This window comes from Schistocerca nitens, chromosome 8 (assembly GCF_023898315.1).
Source record: "Schistocerca nitens isolate TAMUIC-IGC-003100 chromosome 8, iqSchNite1.1, whole genome shotgun sequence".
Taxonomy (NCBI): domain Eukaryota; kingdom Metazoa; phylum Arthropoda; class Insecta; order Orthoptera; family Acrididae; genus Schistocerca; species Schistocerca nitens.
Window position 1 is genome coordinate 638,405,888 of NC_064621.1, and position 21,818 is coordinate 638,427,705.

The 21,818-nt window shown below is 46.4% G+C and overlaps 1 protein-coding gene across 5 annotated transcripts in view; it reads left to right on the forward strand.

The window, feature by feature from the left end:
* Positions 1-21,818, forward strand: part of LOC126198482 (transducin-like enhancer protein 4) — a 510,722-nt gene that overhangs the window by 128,952 nt on the left and 359,952 nt on the right. The window lies entirely within an intron of this gene.

Here is a 21,818-nt window from a genome sequence, read left to right on the forward strand (position 1 = left end):
CTATATATATATATATATATATATATATATATATATATATATATATATATATATACCTGTTACACATTTCTAGCAATTACTATGTAAAAAAAATATACATTATTGTAATAGCATACTGTCTCGTCACAGTGGCATTTACGGTACACTGCCGAGGCAGCGTGGATAACATTATAATAGAAGGTTGATTTTTGCACTTAGTGACCATATGTGTCACAGACGGACGGCCACCAAGTTACCAACAGCAGACGTACGAAATGATACCGTTCGTCGATAGTCCCAAGTTAAGGAATGCTAAAACTGAAGGTCTATCTGGTGTTTTCAACACATGAAAGATTCGTAATATACAGGAAGTTGTTCTTTTATTTATATGCTATCGTTGATTGGTAAAATGTGGATCCCCTCCCCCACTCTTTTAGTATCAATTTCATATCTTCGAATATTTCGTACTACAATCTCATCTGCGTTCTATTTCTGGAAACGAGTCGAGTGTGGAAAAGTTCGTCACTCTTTCTGTGTTATCATGACTCATGTCCCAACTATTTGCTAGTATAATTTAACAGTTTAGTTTCTCGGCACATTCCTTTGCGAGGGATGCCCAGCCACATTTATTAAAAAAAATAACATCCATGTTTGAATGTTTATTTACTTTCATTCAAGTTGGACAAACACTGGAGTGAGCGGTTGGGAGACTGTTTTGTTTTTATTTGTTTATTGGCTTCCGGCTCGAGCCCATGCAGCCGTCAGTAGTGGAAAGGCGATACGACAGTGTGTTTCATTAGACGTCCGCTTCAGTGATGACGATACGAATGTAAGAACACAACACTCGGTCCCCGAGAAGAGAAAATCTCTGACCCGGCCGGGAATCGAACCCGGCCCCTTCGGTTAGCAAGATTCGGACGTGGGACATCTGGAGAAGACCAGTGGCTACACTCGGGACTTGGAGAGACTAGAAACGAAACATTGGTTCCAAATTATCTAATCAACTCCTTTCTAGACAAAATATGTTGATGAAAATCGTAGGGCTTAAGCGGGAAAAAGAAACTGACGACTGTTGTAATATGTGTGTGTGGGGGGGGGGGGAGAGGGGGGAGGGGGTTGGAGAGAGGGAGAGAGAGGGGGGGGGAAGTTTCGGGGGAAGGGGGGGGGCGAAGGCAGGGTGCACTTGTGCCACTACTATTCTGCCGCTATCACGCCGGCGAGATGTTCTCCTTAACAGATGTGGGTGTTGTCTGCAGCTTTGCCCATCCATCCAATGTGTCCTTTGTTTGGTCACTCCCTTGACCGGGAATACAGAGTAAGCGTAACCTTCCGGAGCTCGCTTTCGTATACTGCTTCGGAAGCTTAACCTTACTTCAGCTGTCATGTTCTCGATGGCTAAGGGCCCTTCACCGCCTTGCCTTCCTGCAGAGGTCCGCGTTAATCTTGGGCTTGATTCGCTTCAAAAATGGTTCAAATGGCTCTGAGCACTATGGGACTTAACAGCTATGGTCATCAGTCCCCTAGAACGTAGAACTACTTAAACCTAACGAACGTAAGGACAGCACACAACACCCAGTCATCACGAGGCAGAGAAAGGTTCGCTTCCCAAGGACACTACTGTAAATTCGAGCTATCGCTATAAGTTTCTCCAACTTCGCACGCAACACGGAGGCAGCGCCTTCGTCTACAATGGTGGCTCTGAGACAGACTATGGTGTCGTATGCTGCCTTCTGATTGGCAACAAACATTTTAGCTATCGGCTTCTAGCCCGCCCTCTTATTTTACATTTTACTGCCGAACGTTTCGCCCTCTGTCGGGCTACCCAGTGCATCCGACGAAAGAGGCTTCTCAGTTGCGAATTATGTACCGATTGACCCTCCAGAGCCTCTGTGTGCTATACACATACCACCCCCTTAGTAAAACGAATGCACTCGCTCTCTGATGATGGAGCCGTTATGTGGGTCTCTGTGCGCGAATGAAGCTGCCGATGTTGTTGCTATGGCAGCAGACTACTTAGACCTTTCAGCTGTTCTGCCCCTTCAGATGATCTCTGTGTTGCCTCGTGTCCCTCTGACATTAACACTGGTCTTCTGAGTATGGGAACAAACTCCGGGAATAGTGATTAAAGCACAAGAAATGGATTAAAATTTGCGATGCGGTCTTCTTGCTTGCTGGAGAGAAATGCTAACTATTATACCACCACGGCACTGTGGTTAACATTGCTGCACGAACTACCCAAGTTGAGTGTCCTCTCCAACACAAACTTCAATTCATATCTTCTGTTTATTTTCCCTTACATTGTCGCTACTGCCAGGGCTCTCTGGCACTGGAATAGCACCGCAGCGTTCGACGTAACGGGCAAGTCCTGTACCATAGCTGATCTTGTAGATCGTGCAGCAATGTTAACCATAGTGCTGTAGTGGTGTAATGGTTAGCATTTCTGTCCAGCAAGCTAAAAGACCCGGGTTCGAGTCTGGACCGTAGCACAAATTTTAATCCATTTCTTGTGATTCAATCATTATCGCAGAAAAGGAAGAGACTTAAATATAAGATCTATAAACTGTGGGAAATTAAACAGCTCCCGACGGCTTTGGACGACTTGCTCTCGCCCCTGTCGTCGCGAGGAGACACTGTCTGCTACGCTGCGTGTTGGGCGCTGTCGTTTCAGTCGCCGTCATTTAAGTGGAGACCTCGCACTACTGTGCTTATTACAACCGACCATCGACAGTGCGCTGTTTTCTGACCCAATGTCCATTTTGTAACCGATTACATTTTAATGTGTGTTTGCGATATCAGTTATGTGATATTTTAGCAGTTACAGCGCGAGCTGTAGATCGCTGTTTATTCATTATTTGTCGTAAAGTGGTGAAGAAAATTTAATTTTCAACCGTTTGAGCATCCCGTTCAAAGGGGAAGTGATGGTTTTTAGCTGTGCCTTCACTCCAGTCGATTAGGGTCTATTACTGACTTCATCCGGTATTGGATCATTTAAGGTTTTGACACGGCCGCTTTTGACCGCAGCGTTTTCAGTCCTAAAGCAACAGCGGCAACCACCGACACCACCATTCTACCGCGATTTGTACAGACCATTATTTCCCCGCATTGTATCATAGTTACTGCTCGGTCGCAGGCACGATCCGTAGCTGACGCCAGGGAGTGAGGTGAGCAGCGGACTCGGGAACGTTTTCTCTCTGGAGGTATCTGACGGCTAGGTGAGACCTCGGCGGGCGGGCTGTGTTTGAGCAATGCGGATAGTGGGAGTGAATTTGGGGGGAGTGCGCAGCCGATGGAAAACCTTTCGCAGCGTTCCGTAATGTAAACCGCTGTTTGCCCAACACTTGAGCGGCAGATTTGCAGCGCGCCAGGTCGTTGTTCCTTCCTCGCTCGCACAGATATTGAGGAGCAGATTCGGTCGGACGGCGGCGTCGGTGGTGTGGAAATGATCCGGCCGTGGCTGCTGCGAAAAGTGGGCGTGGCGCGCGGCGTTGGGCGGGTGCTGCCAGTGGAGGTGGGGGAGGGGTAGGAGCGGGAGTCGTGGTGAGAACTAGCAAGGTGTTCTGCAGTAAACTAGGCAGGTGGGAAATAACACAAAGCGGTGGTCTGTTTCAGTGACGTAGACGGGCGGAAGAATGTGTGACGTACTCGTTGCCGATACGAGTACCAGAGACAGGGCTAATACAGTTACAGTTCGGAGCACCTGCTAAATCGATTTTTAAGGTAGTTTCACAAATATCACCTCAAATTCATCGAGTCTACAAGCAAAAAAGAACTCATTTCTGTCCATATGAGAGACTGTTGTAAGGTGTACAGGGTGCGGCGCCTAAATCCAGACGAATTTCAGTGTGAATCGTAGTTCGCCGAAGGTCGCGAACGGCGTTTTTGAAAGCCATAGGCATCTACTAAACAGTCAGAACCATAAAATGGCCGAGATGTTGCGGGAAAAGTGCGGAGTACAACCGAAAAGCTGCGATTGTCGAAAGTCTTGCCGCTGGGCGTTCGCCCAATGAGATAGCTCGATTCTTCGTACACGCGAGATCGACTGTCTACGAAACTGTGGCCAAGTCTGACGCTTCGGAGAAGTGTGGGCGAGGATCCGCTAACCCGGCGAGGGAACCTCATTCGAGGAAACGCGTGTCACCAACTGCGGCAGTCATAGAAAAGGCTGAGGCACTGATTTCGGAGGACGCGTGGCGATCTGTGAAGAAACGGGCGTCGGTATTGAATGTCTGCGAGCGAACAATGCGTCGGATGGCATAGAAGGACTTCATACGAGCCATTTAGTTCAAAGATGACTCTCTTATAACGTTGACACGTTCTGGTCGAAGGAGCTCTCGCCGCCAAAGGGCCCGGATTTGAATTCCTTCGACTACGTTTCGATCGTAGTCGAAAGAGTTACCAATAAGAACAGCCGCCCTAATGTCGCATCTCTAAGCATCGCTGTCGAAGCGCCATTCGCGAATAGGGACAGCGCTGTTTTAGTGTGTCCGTGCGACCGCTTTAGGACAAGATTGGAGGCGGTCATTGCTGCGGGGGATTACATCGAGTAACTTTACTCTTGAAAGATACCACTACTCTTACGTAAAAACAATTTCATTTGGATTTTGTTTCAACAAATTTGCTTTCGAAAAGAAGTTTCATTGTCTGGATTTAAGCGCCGCATCCTGTAGATTCGTTTGTGGGATACGGGATACGCAGAACTTAAGAAGACTGTATCGAAATGCAGGAAAACGTGCGGAGGATCGAAGATTGGTGCAGCGGCTGGTAGTTGATGCCAAACCGCTGTAAATGTAATACACTCCTGGAAATGTAAAAAAGAACACATTGACACCGGTGTGTCAGACCCACCATACTTGCTCCGGACACTGCGAGAGGGCTGTACAAGCAATGATCACACGCACGGCACAGCGGACACACCAGGAACCGCGGTGTTGGCCGTCGAATGGCGCTAGCTGCGCAGCATTTGTGCACCGCCGCCGTCAGTGTCAGCCAGTTTGCCGTGGCATACGGAGCTCCATCGCAGTCTTTAACACTGGTAGCATGCCGCGACAGCGTGGACGTGAACCGTATGTGCAGCTGACGGACTTTGAGCGAGGGCGTATAGTGGGCATGCGGGAGGCCGGGTGGACGTACAGCCGAATTGCTCAACACGTGGGGCGTGAGGTCTCCACAGTACATCGATGTTGTCGCCAGTGGTTGGCGGAAGGTGCACGTGCCCGTCGACCTGGGACCGGACCGCAGCGACGCACGGATGCACGCCAAGACCGTAGGATCCTACGCAGTGCCGTAGGGGACCGCACCGCCACTTCCCAGCAAATTAGGGACACTGTTGCTCCTGGGGTATCGGCGAGGACCATTCGCAACCGTCTCCATGAAGCTGGGCTACGGTCCCGCACACCGTTAGGCCGTCTTCCACTCACGCCCCAACATCGTGCAGCCCGCCTCCAGTGGTGTCGCGACAGGCGTGAATGGAGGGACGAATGGAGACGTGTCGTCTTCAGCGATGAGAGTCGCTTCTGCCTTGGTGCCAATGATGGTCGTATGCGTGTTTGGCGCCGTGCAGGTGAGCGCCACAATCAGGACTGCATACGACCGAGGCACACAGGGCCAACACCCGGCATCATGGTGTGGGGAGCGATCTCCTACACTGGCCGTACACCACTGGTGATCGTCGAGGGGACACTGAATAGTGCACGGTACATCCAAACCGTCATCGAACCCATTGTTCTACCATTCCTAGACCGGCAAGGGAACTTGCTGTTCCAACAGGACAATGCACGTCCGCATGTATCCCGTGCCACCCAACGTGCTCTAGAAGGTGTAAGTCAACTACCCTGGCCAGCAAGATCTCCGGATCTGTCCCCCATTGAGCATGTTTGGGACTGGATGAAGCGTCGTCTCACGCGGTCTGCACGTCCAGCACGAACGCTGGTCCAACTGAGGCGTCAGGTGGAAATGGCATGGCAAGCCGTTCCACAGGACTACATCCAGCATCTCTACGATCGTCTCCATGGGAGAATAGCAACCTGCATTGCTGCGAAAGGTGGATATACACTGTACTAGTGCCGACATTGTGCATGCTCTGTTGCCTGTGTCTATGTGCCTGTGGTTCTGTCAGTGTGATCATATGATGGATGTATCTGACCCCAGGAATGTGTCAATAAAATTTTCCCTTCCTGGGACAATGAATTCACGGTGTTCTTATTTCAATTTCCAGGAGTGTATATTGTCTTCAAATAGGCAAAGAGACTCAAGACTAATCGTCTTTCGAATGTTGTTGTGCTTCCTATTTATTTGCTTACTAGGGGAAAAAGTGGACAGGAATTTAGTCCTCTACAATAGTGTTCTATAGTTCTCGTGTACCCAGCGATGTTTCAGCTCTTTGTGTCTTCTTCAGTGGACTTTTATTTTCTTTCTGAAAAACTGTTACATGGTAACCTCTTGTGTAGGTTATATGAATTTAGGCTGAGAATTACTTACAATAGCACATAGTTTACGTAGTGTATATGTTACGATTTTATTGTTTAAAGGTATGTAAACTAATGTAAACTCGTACCTAATGATCGCTCTTTTTGTAGATCTAAATACTTCAGAGCAAAAATTGATACAAGCTACAAAAGAGTTTATCGTGTACCAATAATTTATCAGAAAAAACAAAGCCTTTCGAAGATAGCACATCAAATCTTAAAACATGACTGGAGAAAACGAAACTATAAATCGGTGTCTAGCATAAGACGGTATTCCTGTGCATGGAGAGGTGGCGCACAGTTGGGCTCAGATTACACGAGTGTGAGGCGCCGCCTTTTCACGGCCGCTCGCCGCCACTCGGCCTTCTCCCCGACTCTCGCGGCGCCGCCTGCTTACGGTCGGATAGTTCAGGAATGCGCACGCGCGCGCCTCCGCGCGATTATGCGTCGGCCGTGCGTGGCGCTCCGAGCCGCATACGCGATGTGTGTGTGTGTGTGTGTGTGTGTGTGTGTGTGTGTGTGTGTGTGTCGGCTTTCTGCGAACAGTCGGGCGCCGAATCTGCTTTGTCCTCCGGCTACCGCGGTCCGTAAATCGCAGAGTGCAGAATTGCGCACCGCCTGGCAGCGTGAACAGCGCGCTGCCCGCAGAACGGACCGGGCAGTGGTGTACGCTCCGAAACGCACCCCATCCCTCGGGCCCATCGATTATTAGCCTACTGTTGGTGTGCTCGTTGCCTTAATTAGCATCTTTCACTGCTCACACACACACACACACACACACACACACACACACACACACACACATACGAACTAAATCTACCGCCGTCTGTGTTTCCCCCATTTTCCTCTCAGGTGATTCTCCGGCCTATGTTGTTTGCCCGCGACTAATTGAGAAATATTTTCGTTGTATGGAGAGTACTGACTGTAGGAAACAGAATTTCTGCCAACTTAATTACTAAAAATTCAACTTAAATCACGTGTGTTGTGAAGCCGTCGTACCACTTTCTCACGATTGAGTACTGAGACTGTTACCAGTTGTCGAATGGGTCACACACTTATCTTACATCAAAATAGATAAACTCCAGTGGAAAACACTGCAGGAGAAACGCCCAGTAGCTCGGTACGGGCTTTTGTTGAAGTTTCGAGAACCTTCACCGAGGAGTCAAGCAGTATATTGCTCCCTCCTACGTATATCTCGCGAAGACACCCTGAGGATAAAATCAGAGAGATTGGAGCCCACACAGAGGCATACCGACGGTCTTTCTTTCCGCGAACAATACGAGACTGGAATAGCAGGGAGACTGGAATAACAGGGAGAACCGATAGAGGTACTCAAGGTAGCCTCCGCCACACACCGTCAGGTGGTTTGCGGAGTATGGATGTAGATGCAGATACAGAATTGGCACATACTTAATATTCATTTTCTCAATTTTGCACTGACTACCATCCCTCTGAAGTAAAGTACATCATCTTAAAGATTTCAAGCCCGAGATTCGTTTCGTGATGTCTTTGGAATGGAAGAGGAGAGTTTTTCGAAGCCGCTCACCGTCTATGAAAAGATACGAACATGAGGCAGTCCATAAGCTAATAATTTGATGATGATAGGGAACTACGTCATCTCATTATAATGTGCTGTAACAGGATAGACACGCATAAGTACGTCGCAATAGTACGCATATTGGCAGCCATGATTACAACATATCTTGAACTTTCTTATACCATTAGACACCGCCACAACTAGAAAGCGAGCAGTTAACACGGATTGTCAGACATAAAACTCGTCCTCGAACATCTCGTGTCGTCGAGTGACAGTCTCATAAAGGTCAGTTACAATCCACAGGCAGCTGCCTTCACCTGCCAAGATAGTACAATCCTGTAGCGTATATATATCACAGCTCCCCCCAACGATGCAGCCGTCTACCGTAAAGTCTTTGCAACTTAGTTCCATTATTGGTTTTTAGTATTTTCGAAAACTCGACGTAGAACGTGCAAAGACTTTGCAGAAGACAAGGGCATCGTTGGGAGGCTGTGATATACACGTTACAGGATGTTGGTAGATGAAGGCAGCTGCCTTTAGATTGGAACTTTGCTTTGTGAGACTATTACTCGTCAACATGAGATGTTGAAGCAACAGTTTTATGTTTGATCATTCATGTTTATTGTTGGCTTTTCACTTGTGACGCTGCCTAATGATACAGAAAATTGACGGTATATCGTACTGTATGATTATACAGACGGTTGTTTTGAGTTGTCACCGCGTCATGACGATATTACACTCGGTTTTAATGGACTGGAAATAGGTTTTTAGAAGGAATAATTTCGGTGCTGCGCCATTTCACTCCCCCGCAACAGACATAGTCACTTTCTTCTGTTCTGACCCGTTTATAGAAGTAATTACCGAGCGCGGTGGCGCAGTGGTTAGCACGCTACACTCGCATTCAGTAAGCAATCCCGATTTAGATTTTCCGTGGTTTCCCTAAATCGTTGCAGGCAAATGCCACGATGGTTCCTTTGCCAAGGCACGGCCGACTTCCTTCCCCATCCTTCCCTAATGCAATGAGACCGATCACCTTGCTGTTTGGTCTCTTCCCCCAAATCAGTCCAATTCAATAAAAGTAATTCATTGAGTTAATAATTTGTTATTGGTTACACCACTTCTGTATTTACGTCAGACGCGTTTCGCTTTTTATTGCCAAATGCGCAATCAGTGTCCTGAAATTAAATTATACGTACAAATATCTGACTGTGGCTATTTCGCATAATGTATTGCACGTATTCGTAAGGTTCTGAGGGTGGTATCAGCCTCGTAACTGAGGAGAAATTTTGGACTTGTACTGAAGATTTTATTGAAAATTTTGCATTAGCGCTAGCAATTTCTACTTTCCTCTATTGCAAGAACTGGTCAGCATTTATACCATACATCACACTGTTTACCCTGATGTGTATTTTTTTGCAGCACGTCTGCCATCTGTTTATCACAGACAGTGGCTCACACTGTAACACACGACGCATGAAAGTTGTCAGCGTGAAAAGTGAAATATTGTCGCATATGCTACTGTCTAGCAATTCATCATAATTGAGCAGATGGAACAATCTCGCTAGTATATTCACACAGGAAAAAAAGATGCTTAATGCAAGTGAAGGATTCCATAGGTGAAACAACCACGACCAACCAAACTTTTTAACTAGCAAACACATAAGTACAGATGACAGAAAATCCTTTGCGAAATCATTTATATGGAGTACACGGGTCTATAGAAGTGAATATTGGACTCCTGTAAATTGGAAAGGAATCGACCCGAAGCTGCTGAAATCTGGATGTGGTGGAAAATGGCGAGAATGGGATGGGCGGAAAGAAAAACCAACTCGAAAACAGTAAATGAAGAGAGATTATTGAAGTAAATAGGAAAGAGTAAAATTACTTAAGTTTGACATGTAGTAAGACAGACACCTCACCTTCACCGTTAATATTATAGAAGGGAAAATGCTACGAGAAAAAGGAAGAGGACGGCGTAAGATGAAGTATTGGACGACACTGCGAAGGGGATATGTTGTGAAAATTATATGGAAGAAACAGCCAACGGCAGGAGAGAGTATATATATATATATATATATATATATATATATATATATATATATATATATATGTGTGTGTGTGTGTGTGTGTGTGTGTGTGTGTGTGTCAGCGTGAAAAGTATATATATATGTGTATGTGTGTGTGTGTGTGTGTGTGTCAGCGTGAAAAGTAAGTATATATATATATATGTGTATGTGTGTGTGTGTGTGTGTGTGTGCGCGCGCGCACCATAGTACATTCAGATCTTGTGCTGCGTCTACGATGACATAATTGTCGTCGAACACTAAGCATGCTTTTCTTATTCCTGTTTCAAGATCACTGTCTCCTACAGGGGATGCATTTACTACGTTTCGCCTTTCACAGCTCCGTTTCAGTTTTGCTTGGCCAATCCATTATGCTGTAAAAAATGACAGGGGAAGAAATTGTAGTCGCTATAGCTGAATAATTCAGAGACTAAATGACTCGTCTGTAAAAAAAAAAAAGAAAAAAAAATACTGTCGGTGTGCCGTATCTGCGATGAATGAAAGCCGCTTCCCCCTGTTGAACACAAAACATACGAGACCGCTTTTGTCTGGTCAATGTCTCACAGCTTACCTAGGCCTGTCCCGGCGTCCACGTTCGTGCTGTCGATCAGAACAGTGCATCAGCGCTCGCAAATACTGAACGAGAGACGTTCGTGGTGTTCGGGAAACGTTCAGCAGAAACTGTGGGGACGTGTGTGTGTGTGTGTGTGTGTGTCCGCGCGCGCACGCGGAGGGGACAAAACATCTTCCCGTCAAAATAGACGCAGACGGCACGATTTATTTCGAGGCTCGAGTGGGAGTGGGTGATCCAGCCATTCAGAGACAGCAGGTGGAGGAAATGGGTAGGGCCCGAATAGGTGGCGGCATTGGAAATCAGGAATGGTGCAGAGCGGCGATACGGCTCTGAAAACAATGAGCATTAGGGCGCGGGCGTCATTGTGCACCCGGCTGCTCCCCCTCCCAAGTCTGGCCCGGAGAGCACAATGTGCGGATTAAGAGTAGCCCCGGGGTAAACAGGCGCCGACACCACGCCTTCCGGCCGCCCCGCCGCCAGGGGAATCCCCGCGCATTGTCTGCGCAGCTGAAAGCCCGCAGAATTCCGCCAGCCCGCCGGGGATTTCGCGGCTGCGTCTTTTGCCGCGCGGCTGCCGTGAAAGGGCGGAAAAATGAGTCGCTCTTGCAGCCCAGCGTCCTGCTACTGGACCGGGAGTGGAGCTGTGCGAGTCAGCGCACCGGACGAGGGGACGAAAGTTTGTGCGCACAGAAGCCTGTAAAATGCGGTCCAGTTAAATCTTACACTAAATCGCTGTTTGCCGCACGACGTGACGCGCATACTTAACATCTGAACTTCGGCGTTTTCAGTACAGACTCTGGTGGATAAACGTACATAACATGTGGTACATATACGTCAATACTGTGCAATTCAAAGTACCTGGAAGAGAGTTCATAGAAGCACTTTCACACTATTTCTGTACCGTTCCATTCTTAAACAGCGAGCGGGAAAAACGAACGCTTAAATCTTTCCGTAGGAGCTCTAATTTATCTTACTTAATTTCGATGACCGTGTCTTCCAATGTAGGTGGGCGCCAGAATATTTTCGCATTCGCAGCAGAAAGTTGGTGGTAGAAACCTCATGAAAACATCACGCCGTAACGGAAAACGCCTTAGTTTAACGGTTGCCGCCCAAACTTTATTCACCATTTGACGATAACTCGCCTTTTTTTGAATTTCTTCGATGTCCTCGTCCAATCCTATCTGGTCAGGATCCCATAACGCACAGCAGTAGTCTAGTCGAGGACGGACAAACGTAGTGCAAGCAATCTCTTTAGTAGACTTGCTGCATCTTGTGTTAGCCAGCCTTATCTGCATTATCTATGTTGTTACTCCACTTCAAGTTACTGGTAATGATTATCCCTAGGTACCGGAATTTAGTACTCATGCGGATGACCTCAAACCTTTCATTAGGTAGGGTCAAATGCCACTTTTCCAAGTATACGGGTATCTTATTTAAATAATTCTGTCTTTCGTTTTGATATTGTGATCTTTTTTCTAGATGCTAAATGGCAGCATCATTGCAAATAATTTTAGTGCTGCTGATATTGGAGTGCCTATAACAGTGCCCTGGGGAACGCCACATAAAACTTTTTCACTAGATCACTGAAGTGTGCTTCCTCTTACGAGGCAAAGCGGTTAATAAAACAATGCGGGGGATGTATTTGGTAGGCCTGAACCCCTCGGGATTAATTCACTTCACTGGCGTACTGACAGAGTGCTCCGCTTGGAAGCATGTGCAGTGACCAACAGATATATGTAGCCGCATTGTATAATGAATGCTAAATCTCTTCAACACGGAACCCCACTGTTTCAGGTGACAAGATTACTGGTGAACATTCAGGGCTCGTCAAATCGTTTAAATCTTTAGAGGAGCTTAAGTAATTTTTCGATAAGGAAATAGAAAACGAGATGTTTGTTCGGCCAATTATAGAGAATTGCGGCGGTGTTCTGAGTGCTTCTCAAATGCGTATGACAGAAAACAGTAGAAAATATAGAAGGCGTAGCCGCCGTTTTATGTCTCACTTCTGCGATAATTTTGCTTAGGCCTCACTTTCACATTTGGGCTTATTCAGTCGATCCGAGATTATATATCTCTGATAATTACTTCAAGCCTAAACTTTATCAGTGCAATGTAGCTATGCGGAACTCGTTCCAAGATGATGTAAATTTACAGTAAATGAAGCCATAGGTAGTTGCTGCTAACCATACGTGTGAATTATTTACTTCTCTTCATCACTGAATTACATAAGAAAGGAAAAGATTTAGTGTCTAAAAGGCCGATTAACTTAAAATTCGTGTGCCAGTGTCTGGATCTCACCTGGAAAGCTAGAATTTCATAGTCACTCTTCAGAGTAGTTGTTATTTCGATATGAACCTGCGCTACACGTGTCAGATACAACAGTTCAGAATATTCAGATTTAAGCGTACAACTATCAGATATCTCGTCCAATCGCAGTTGCCGTCAAGTAACACGGGCGTACTGAATACGTTTTCTGGTGGTGCATGGCAAGCGCTATTTTAGACTGTCAACTGTGTAGGTAGTCTATATCGTGTGTGTTTCTGCATAAGAGTACAAGAGGACATCTTGAAAGGCAATAAAATAATGGCAGCGATTCACACATCGCAAACATCAGTCGTACGCATGTCATAATACGCGAAAACTGTTTTCACAATTTTAATTATTTCCCGAAGCGCGTCGTGTAGAACAAATGAAAATCGTGACCTTTAGGAGCATATGAAGATTTGTTACACCAAACTGCTGTATAGTGGCTAGAGTGTATATATGTAGTTTTATAAAATCGAACTTAAATCCATTTACAAGATCTACATCAGTAAGCGCGAAACGTGAAATAGAAACAGCCGGCTCCGGTGGCAGACATTGTGTACCGTCGTCTCGTGGAACGTGGCTCGTGATGGTGACCTGCTGCGTCAGCACTGCCCAGCACCAGTCTGCGGCGTCAGTCACGCTGTTTCTGTACGTGCGTAAAACAGCTGTGTTAACTCTGTTAGGCGACTGTCGACGAACAGTGGAGGTAATCGCAAAGACGATTCCTGACTCGTACGTCGCCTGAGCAGCGAAGAATGCTGTACAACGATCTAACAAACATACTAGTATCAGTTAATCGTTAACTGAATTTAATCTCCGTACCATTTTCGGTTTTGAATTAGTTAAACTGTAGTCTCAGGTGTCAGATGACAATTGAATCTCAATGTAGACAAGTGTCATGTGCTGCGAATACATGGAAAGAAAGATCCCTTATCATTTAGCTACAATATAGCAGGTCAGCAACTGGAAGCATTTAATTCCATAAATTATCTAGGAGTAGGCATTAGGAGTGATTTAAAATGTAATGGCCATATAAAATTAATCGTCGGTAAAGCAGATGTCAGACTGAGATTCATTGGAAGAATCCTAAGGAAATGCAGTAGGTTACAGTACACGTGTTCGACCACTGCTTGAATACTGCTCACCGGTGTGGGATCAGTATCAGATAGGGTTGATAGAAGAGAGAGAGAAGATCCAACGGAGAGCAGCGCGCTTCGTTAGAGGATCACGTAGTAATTGCGAAAGAGTTACATAGATGATAAACTCCAGTGGAAGACTCTGCAAGAGAGGCGCTCAGTAGCTCGGTACGGGCTTTTGTTGAAGTTCCGAGAACATACCTTCACCGAGGAGTCAACCAGTATATTGCTCCCTCCTACGTATATCTCGCGAAGACACCCTGAGGATAAAATCAGAGAGATTGGAGCCCACACAGAGGCATACCGACGGTCTTTCTTTCCGCGAACAATACGAGACTGGAATAGCAGGGAGACTGGAATAACAGGGAGAACCGATAGAGGTACTCAAGGTAGCCTCCGCCACACACCGTCAGGTGGTTTGCGGAGTATGGATGTAGATGCAGATACAGAATTGGCACATACTTAATATTCATTTTCTCAATTTTGCACTGACTACCATCCCTCTGAAGTAAAGTACATCATCTTAAAGATTTCAAGCCCGAGATTCGTTTCGTGATGTCTTTGGAATGGAAGAGGAGAGTTTTTCGAAGCCAGTCACCGTCTATGAAAAGATACGAACATGAGGCAGTCCATAAACTAAGACAGGTATATATATATATATATATATATATATATATATATATATATATATATATATATATACAGGGTGTTTCAAAAATGACCGGTATATTTGAAACGGCAATAAAAACTAAACGAGCAGCGATAGAAATACACCGTTTGTTGCAATATGCTTGGGACAACAGTACATTTTCAGGCGGACAAACTTTCGAAATTACAGTAGTTACAATTTTCAACAACAGATGGCGCTGCAAGTGATCTGAAAGATATAGAAGACAACGCAGTCTGTGGGTGCGCCATTCTGTACGTCGCTTTTCTGCTGTAAGCGTGTGCTGTTCACAACGTGCAAGTGTGCTGTAGACAACATGGTTTATTCCTTAGAACAGAGGATTTTTCTGGTGTTGGAATTCCACCGCCTAGAACACAGTGTTGTTGCAACAAGACGAAGTTTTCAACGGAGGTTTAATGTAACCAAAGGACCGAAAAGCGATACAATAAAGGATCTGTTTGAACAATTTCAACGGACTGGGAACGTGACGGATGAACGTGCTGGAAAGGTAGGGCGACCGCGTACGGCAACCACAGAGGGCAACGCGCAGCTAGTGCAGCAGGTGATCCAACAGCGGCCTCGGGTTTCCGTTCGCCGTGTTGCAGCTGCGGTCCAAATGACGCCAACGTCCACGTATCGTCTCATGCGCCAGAGTTTACACCTCTATCCATACAAAATTCAAACGCGGCAACCCCTCAGCACCGCTACCATTGCTGCACGAGAGACATTCGCTAACGATATAGTGCACAGGATTGATGACGGCAATATGCATGTGGGCAGCATTTGGTTTACTGACGAAGCTTATTTTTACCTGGACGGCTTCGTCAATAAACAGAACTGGCGCATATGGGGAACCGAAAAGCCCCATGTTGCAGTCCCATCGTCCCTGCATCCTCAAAAGGTACTGGTCTGGGCCGCCATTTCTTCCAAAGGAATCATTGGCCCATTTTTCAGATCCGAAACGATTACTGCATCACGCTGTCCGGACATTCTTCGTGAATTTGTGGCGGTACAAACTGCCTTAGACGACACTGCGAACACCTCGTGGTTTATGCAAGATGGTGCCCGGCCACATCGCACGGCCGACGTCTTTAATTTCCTGAATGAATATTTCGATGATCGTGTGATTGCTTTGGGCTATCCGAAACATACAGGAGGCGGCGTGGATTGGCCTCCCTATTCGCCAGACATGAACCCCTGTGACTTCTTTCTGTGGGGACACTTGAAAGACCAGGTGTACCGCCAGAATCCAAAAACAATTGAACAGCTGAAGCAGTACATCTCATCTGCATGTGAAGCCATTCCGCCAGACACGTTGTCAAAGGTTTCGGGTAATTTCATTCAGAGACTACGCCATATTATTGCTACGCATGGTGGATATGTGGAAAATATCGTACTATAGAGTTTCCCAGACCGCAGCGCCATCTGTTGTTGAAAATTGTAACTACTGTAATTTCGAAAGTTTGTCTGCCTGAAAATGTACTGTTGTCCCAAGCATATTGCAACAAACGGTGTATTTCTATCGCTGCTCGTTTAGTTTTTATTGCCGTTTCAAATATACCGGTCATTTTTGAAACACCCTGTATATACGAAGTTTGATAATTGCAAGACCTTTCTGATGTAGACTGGCAGATGTGGAAACATTGCAGTCGTTGGCTTTAGTAACAAGAATTGCTGCAAATAGATTACCTATGCTACAGGTAATCGTTCGATTAAATTAGTAAAATAGATCCACAATCTGTCAAAAACAAAAGGCGAAAAAAAAAGTAGACACGAACGTGCTGTCTTTCTCTCCACAGTTAACGGCGCTATCAGCTTAACTACAGCTTGGACGTGGCAGTCAGGCCGCCTCCGTTTATGCCATATGCTGGCTCAAGACTGTATCAACAAATGTTATTTGATATTTAAGTGTGACAAATTGCATCAAAATGACTCGTCATTGTGCTGTAGCCCTTCCATGGTACACAAGCTGTAGTACTAAAAACCTCCAAATATAGGAAGCCTTGATCCACCTGTATGCAATTTCCTGTCATTATAAAAAAATCGTAGCTGAAAAGACGCGTTTTCGAGAGGTCTTCAATTTGTTGATGCTTCGAAACAGCGTTCGACGCGTAGAATGACGGAACGTTCTCTGAGAAGAAAAACCCACCAAATATGTAGTTTAACTCAATACAGTGGGACATGAAAACGATGTCGCATTTTATTGGCCACGTTCCTCTACGCGAGGCAAAAATCTGTCATGCCAGATTCTTCATATCACCCTCTGCAGTTTAGTGAAACGTGGAATTCCACGTCACCAGCTCCACCCACGTCCACGTGCGAATTGACGGCCCGCGAGAGGTTTATTTTTCTAGAAGAGTAAACCAGTGTATTGCTTTTTCCTACGTATATCTCGAGAAAAGACTAGAGATATTCGTACTCATTCAAAGGCTGGCCAACACTCGTTCCCCCGTGAACAATTCGCGATTGGACGAGCAAAAGGGGATGAGTAGCGTCCGCCAGTTACAGCAAGATGGCTTGCGAAGTGCGGATGTTTGAGTTCAGAATTCCAGCGACTCTCGAGGTGGACCAGCTGTGCGGCAGGGCAGCGACTGCACGTTTGCGGACGCCGTCGTGGAGCTGGGATGGAACGGCTAGCTAGCAGCTTGCTGCGCCGCGAGCAGGGGGGAACCCGCCAAGCAGGAAATCCGCAGGCAGCGGGTGCTTTGTCTGCGCCCTGCGCGAGCGGCGCCAGGCCGGGCGAATCCAGCGCTGTCAACAAGCACATCCTCCGTAACACTTTCCACCGCGTGTTGTGCCGACAGTAGTTCGCCGAGCCGGTGTGCACGAGCCGTTAGCCGTACCGTGTCACTGGAATGTCTCTCGGACGCCACTCCGTCCAGTTGGTACTCACTTATCCCTTCTGAAAGCTGCTCTACGTCACGACAGGAGGGCGAGACAGGAAGCGTGAAAACAATGCGGAGGTCTGATACAGCTTGCAGCGGTGCTTCTGTGTTTGTCGGCGACCTCGTAACGCGCGGTTAGGCTGGCGATAGCGCTACTGTGTTACGTTGTGCCGTCGTCACGCACGATAACGAGACTATAGTGACGTTCTGCCTGGAGAATGAGGGTGCGCGTACCCGTCGCCGCTTGTTTCCGCTGCGATACGCGCAGGCATCGACCGGAGTGGAATGTAATTACGCCGCGATGAAAGCGGCCGTTGTCGCGGCGGAAGAGCGGGCGATTGGCGATGTAAAAACCTGGTCGAAGGGACGGGCGTATCCTGAGCCCTTTTATGTGGGGGTAGCTGTCGGCTGGTGGCCGTCGCCCGGGCAGCAGCTGCCGCCTGCTACACATTTACTGAGCAAACATCAGTCTGTTTCCAGCTCGGAAACACAGCGAGGCGTCCTAAACGATCAGTTACACACTTCCATATCGTGCTCGACACGGCGCAGCGATTACTACCTCCTGTTTCCGAAATCAGTAGCACCATAAAGATTAACGTAAGATGGTTATGTGGTGGTAATTGAAGAGGTGTGACAGATCGGGACTCGAACCCAGATTTCATTATCGATACTCTACCTCGGGGCCGTGTTCGACTCTCGGTCCAGCACGGTATTAATCTACCAGGAAGTGTCACAATACCGCACACTCCGCCGCAGAGTGAAAATTTCGCTCTGAAAGCATTTCACACTTGGATAACATAGATAACGCAGTACCATTACCTTCATTGTAACGTAGAAGTAACGTACGAGTAACGTAGAAATAAATATCCTCGGAGTAGTGAAGCAACGCAAATCACTTAATAAAAGCAAGTCTTCTGGTCCAGACTGTATACCATTTAAGTTCTTTTCGGAGTATGCTGATGCATTAGCTCCATGCTTAACAATCATAGGCAACCGTTCGCTCGACGAAAGATCCGTACCCAAACACTTGAAAGTTGCACAGGTCACACCAATATTAAAGACAGGTAGTAGGAGTAATCCACTATTGACAAGGGATTTCAGATCGATTCCGTATTTCTGGCGTTCCCCAAGGTAGTTATACGCCTTTTGCAGTTCATTACCTATATTAACGATCCGGGAGACACTCTCAGCCGCCGTCTTAGGTTGTTTGCAGATGACACTGTCGTTTATCGACCAATAAAGTCATCAGAAGACCAAAAGAAACTGCAAAAAGATATAGAAAAAATATCTGAATGGTGCGAAGAGTGGCAGTTGATCCTAAATAACGAAAAGTGTGAGGTCATCCACATGAGTGCTAAAAGGACATCGTTAAACTTCGGTTACACGATAAATCAGTCTAATCTAAAAGCCGTAAATTCAACTAAATACGTAGGTATTACAATTACGAACAACTTAAAGTGGAAAGAACACACAGAAAATGTTATGGGGAAGGCTAACCAAAGCCTGCGTTTTATTGGCAGGCCACTTGGAAAACGTGAGAAACCTACTAAAGAGACTGCCTACACTGCGCTTGTCCGTCTTCTTTTAGAATAATGCTGCGCGGTGTGGGATCCTTACCAGATAGGACTGACGGAGCACATCGAAAAAGTTCAAAGAAAGGCAGCACGTTTTGTATTATTGCGGAATATGGGAGTGTGTGTCACAGAAATGACACAGGATTTGGGCTGGAAATCATTAAAAGAATGGAGTTTTTCGTTGCGACGGAATCTTCTCACGAAATTCCAATCACCAACTTTCTCCTCCGAATGCGAAAATATTTGGTTGACACCGGCCTACATAGGGAGGAACGATCACCACGATAAGATAACTGAAATCAGAGCTCGTACTGAAAGATACAGGTTCTCATTCTTTCCTCGCGATATACGAGATTGGAGTAATAGAGAATTGCGAAGGTGGTTCGATGAACCCTCTGCCAGGCACTTAAATGTTATTTGCAGAGTATCCATGTAGATGTATTTTGTCCGTATGGCTTCAATAGTACATAAACTGCACTCACTGAAAACAGTAAGAAAACAGGACCACGTATCTCCGAGAAACGCTGCACATAGAGAGCACAGTTCAATGGTATTTAGTTCTAAAACTGTTTTGTCTGTTGGGAGGGGCTGTTCGATGTACTTACAACTACTGTGTATAGCACTAAAGTTATCAACATACAAAATTAAGAAAAATGAAAATAACTATTGACGAGGAGAGAATGTCGCAGTAAGTAGGTGTTCCACGCAGAAAAGCGGAAGTTTCAGGCTCTCCTGTGTGGCCCTGTTGTTGCCCCGCGCCACACAGCGCAGATGTAAAAGTCTGCTCGGTCTGGCTCAGTGAGTCACCCTACTGACGAACGCGAGAGCTCTTTAAACAAGAAACTTAGACAAGTCCTTCCCCTTCCCTTCCCTTTCCTCACATCGCAAGAGTAAACATTTGTCCGGGACGAATTCGCTGACAACGGTATGACACACACGCAACGTTTCTGTTTCCTGCTCATTTGCGGCGAAGTGGAACTTACTCGAGTAGTCGTCAGTAAACAAACAGTCGCCGCAAATCTGGCCCAGACGACTGATAGAAAATTCTGTGGCACGCTGCTTGCAGTTGAGAAACAAAGCAAGTACGATGATTTTCAGAAGCGAAAGACAAAACTGATTCCTTGTTGCGGAGAAAGAGATTGATAAGCAGTAGTGCTAGGGAACAAACTGTCCTCACGCTACGTGTTCACTACACGCTAGAGGTAGCGGAAGTCTCGAGATAGTTTTCTGTCAGATTTCTACATTCGCGTCTACATCTATACTCCAGAAGCCACCTAACTGGGTTATTTATATATCTCGTAAACGTTAGTGGTCTTGTCAGCCTCACGGGGGGTACGCCCGAAGCAAGTTTTCACGTTGCAGAGTTTTGTACGTTACGGATGATGTGCTGTGTTGTTTCCTAGGAACTCTCGAATATGGCCGTAAAGCTGGTATAGTGTTCCATACCGTCACATTCAGTTCACTACCCGAAAGTGCAGAACAGTATAGGGCGCTTCGCGCAAGTCGTGGAACAATAGGTTTCGACTCGGGCACCCGTGTCTGTCGCCTGCTGCTTCTCGTGGGAGATCTGTGAGCGAGCTGGCTTTCATAGTGTCATGTTCGCTGTATTCGTGTGAATTCTTGTACAGGTGGCTATTTGTAATAGGTGAGCGTGCAGTGTTACAAAATAAAAGCGGTTGGCATCACGGATATAGGCGTATAGTGTTTGTAGAAAACAGCAGTAAGCTTTCAAGAAATACCCCGAGACCCCTCCCCCCGGCCTATCCTGCCCACTGTTTACTAAAGCTCCATAGACTGACTGTCTACGAATCCGTAGAAAGTGGTGTAAGCGACTTGCAGTATAAGAGGTTGTTCCTTACCATTCGTGACTGCGAAAGTGAATCAGTGGGTACGATTCCTCCTGCCTGTTCTGTCTAGGTCTCTCGCTGATGTCTCTCGAAGTAGTTCTCGAAGCGTACTGGATTTCTTCGGAGATGCGTACAGGTTACCTGTATGACTCTAAATGGAAGTTTGGATAGTTAATTTGCTTTCGAAAAAAATTCGGAGTGGCATTACAGTGCATTTATTAACAGACACGGCGGACTAGATAACATTCGAGCAATTTGATATAATTAATTTAAAAAAGTTATTGAAAACTGAGAACATGGTTTCCTGATAATGTGACTCGGATTGTGTTCTAACCCCGACTGGCGAAATAGGTGAGCAACAAAAATCTTCAGCAATCTCGGAACTGTTCGTACATTGTTGACAAAATAATATGTTTTGTGGTACAAATGATTCAACAGTTCATGAAATTACGGTAACAAAGATTCTATGGCACTCGGGGTACCCTTAGCCAAAAGTGGAACCTTAAAAATTTGATGTGGTTTAGAAAAGTTGTTCGAAGCTCGTGGTCTGGCCGTGGCGTTCTCACTTCCCGAGCACGGGGTCCCGGGATCGATTCCAGGCGGGGTCAGGGATTTTCACCTGCCCCGATATGATCGGGTATTGTTGTGTCGTCATCGTCATCATTCATCCCCATTAAGGTCGGAGGAAGGCAACGGCAAACCATCCGCATTAGGACCTTGCCTAGTACGGCTGTGCAGGTCTCCCGCATTGTTCTCCTAGGGCCTAGGCTCTGTCAATAAGGATG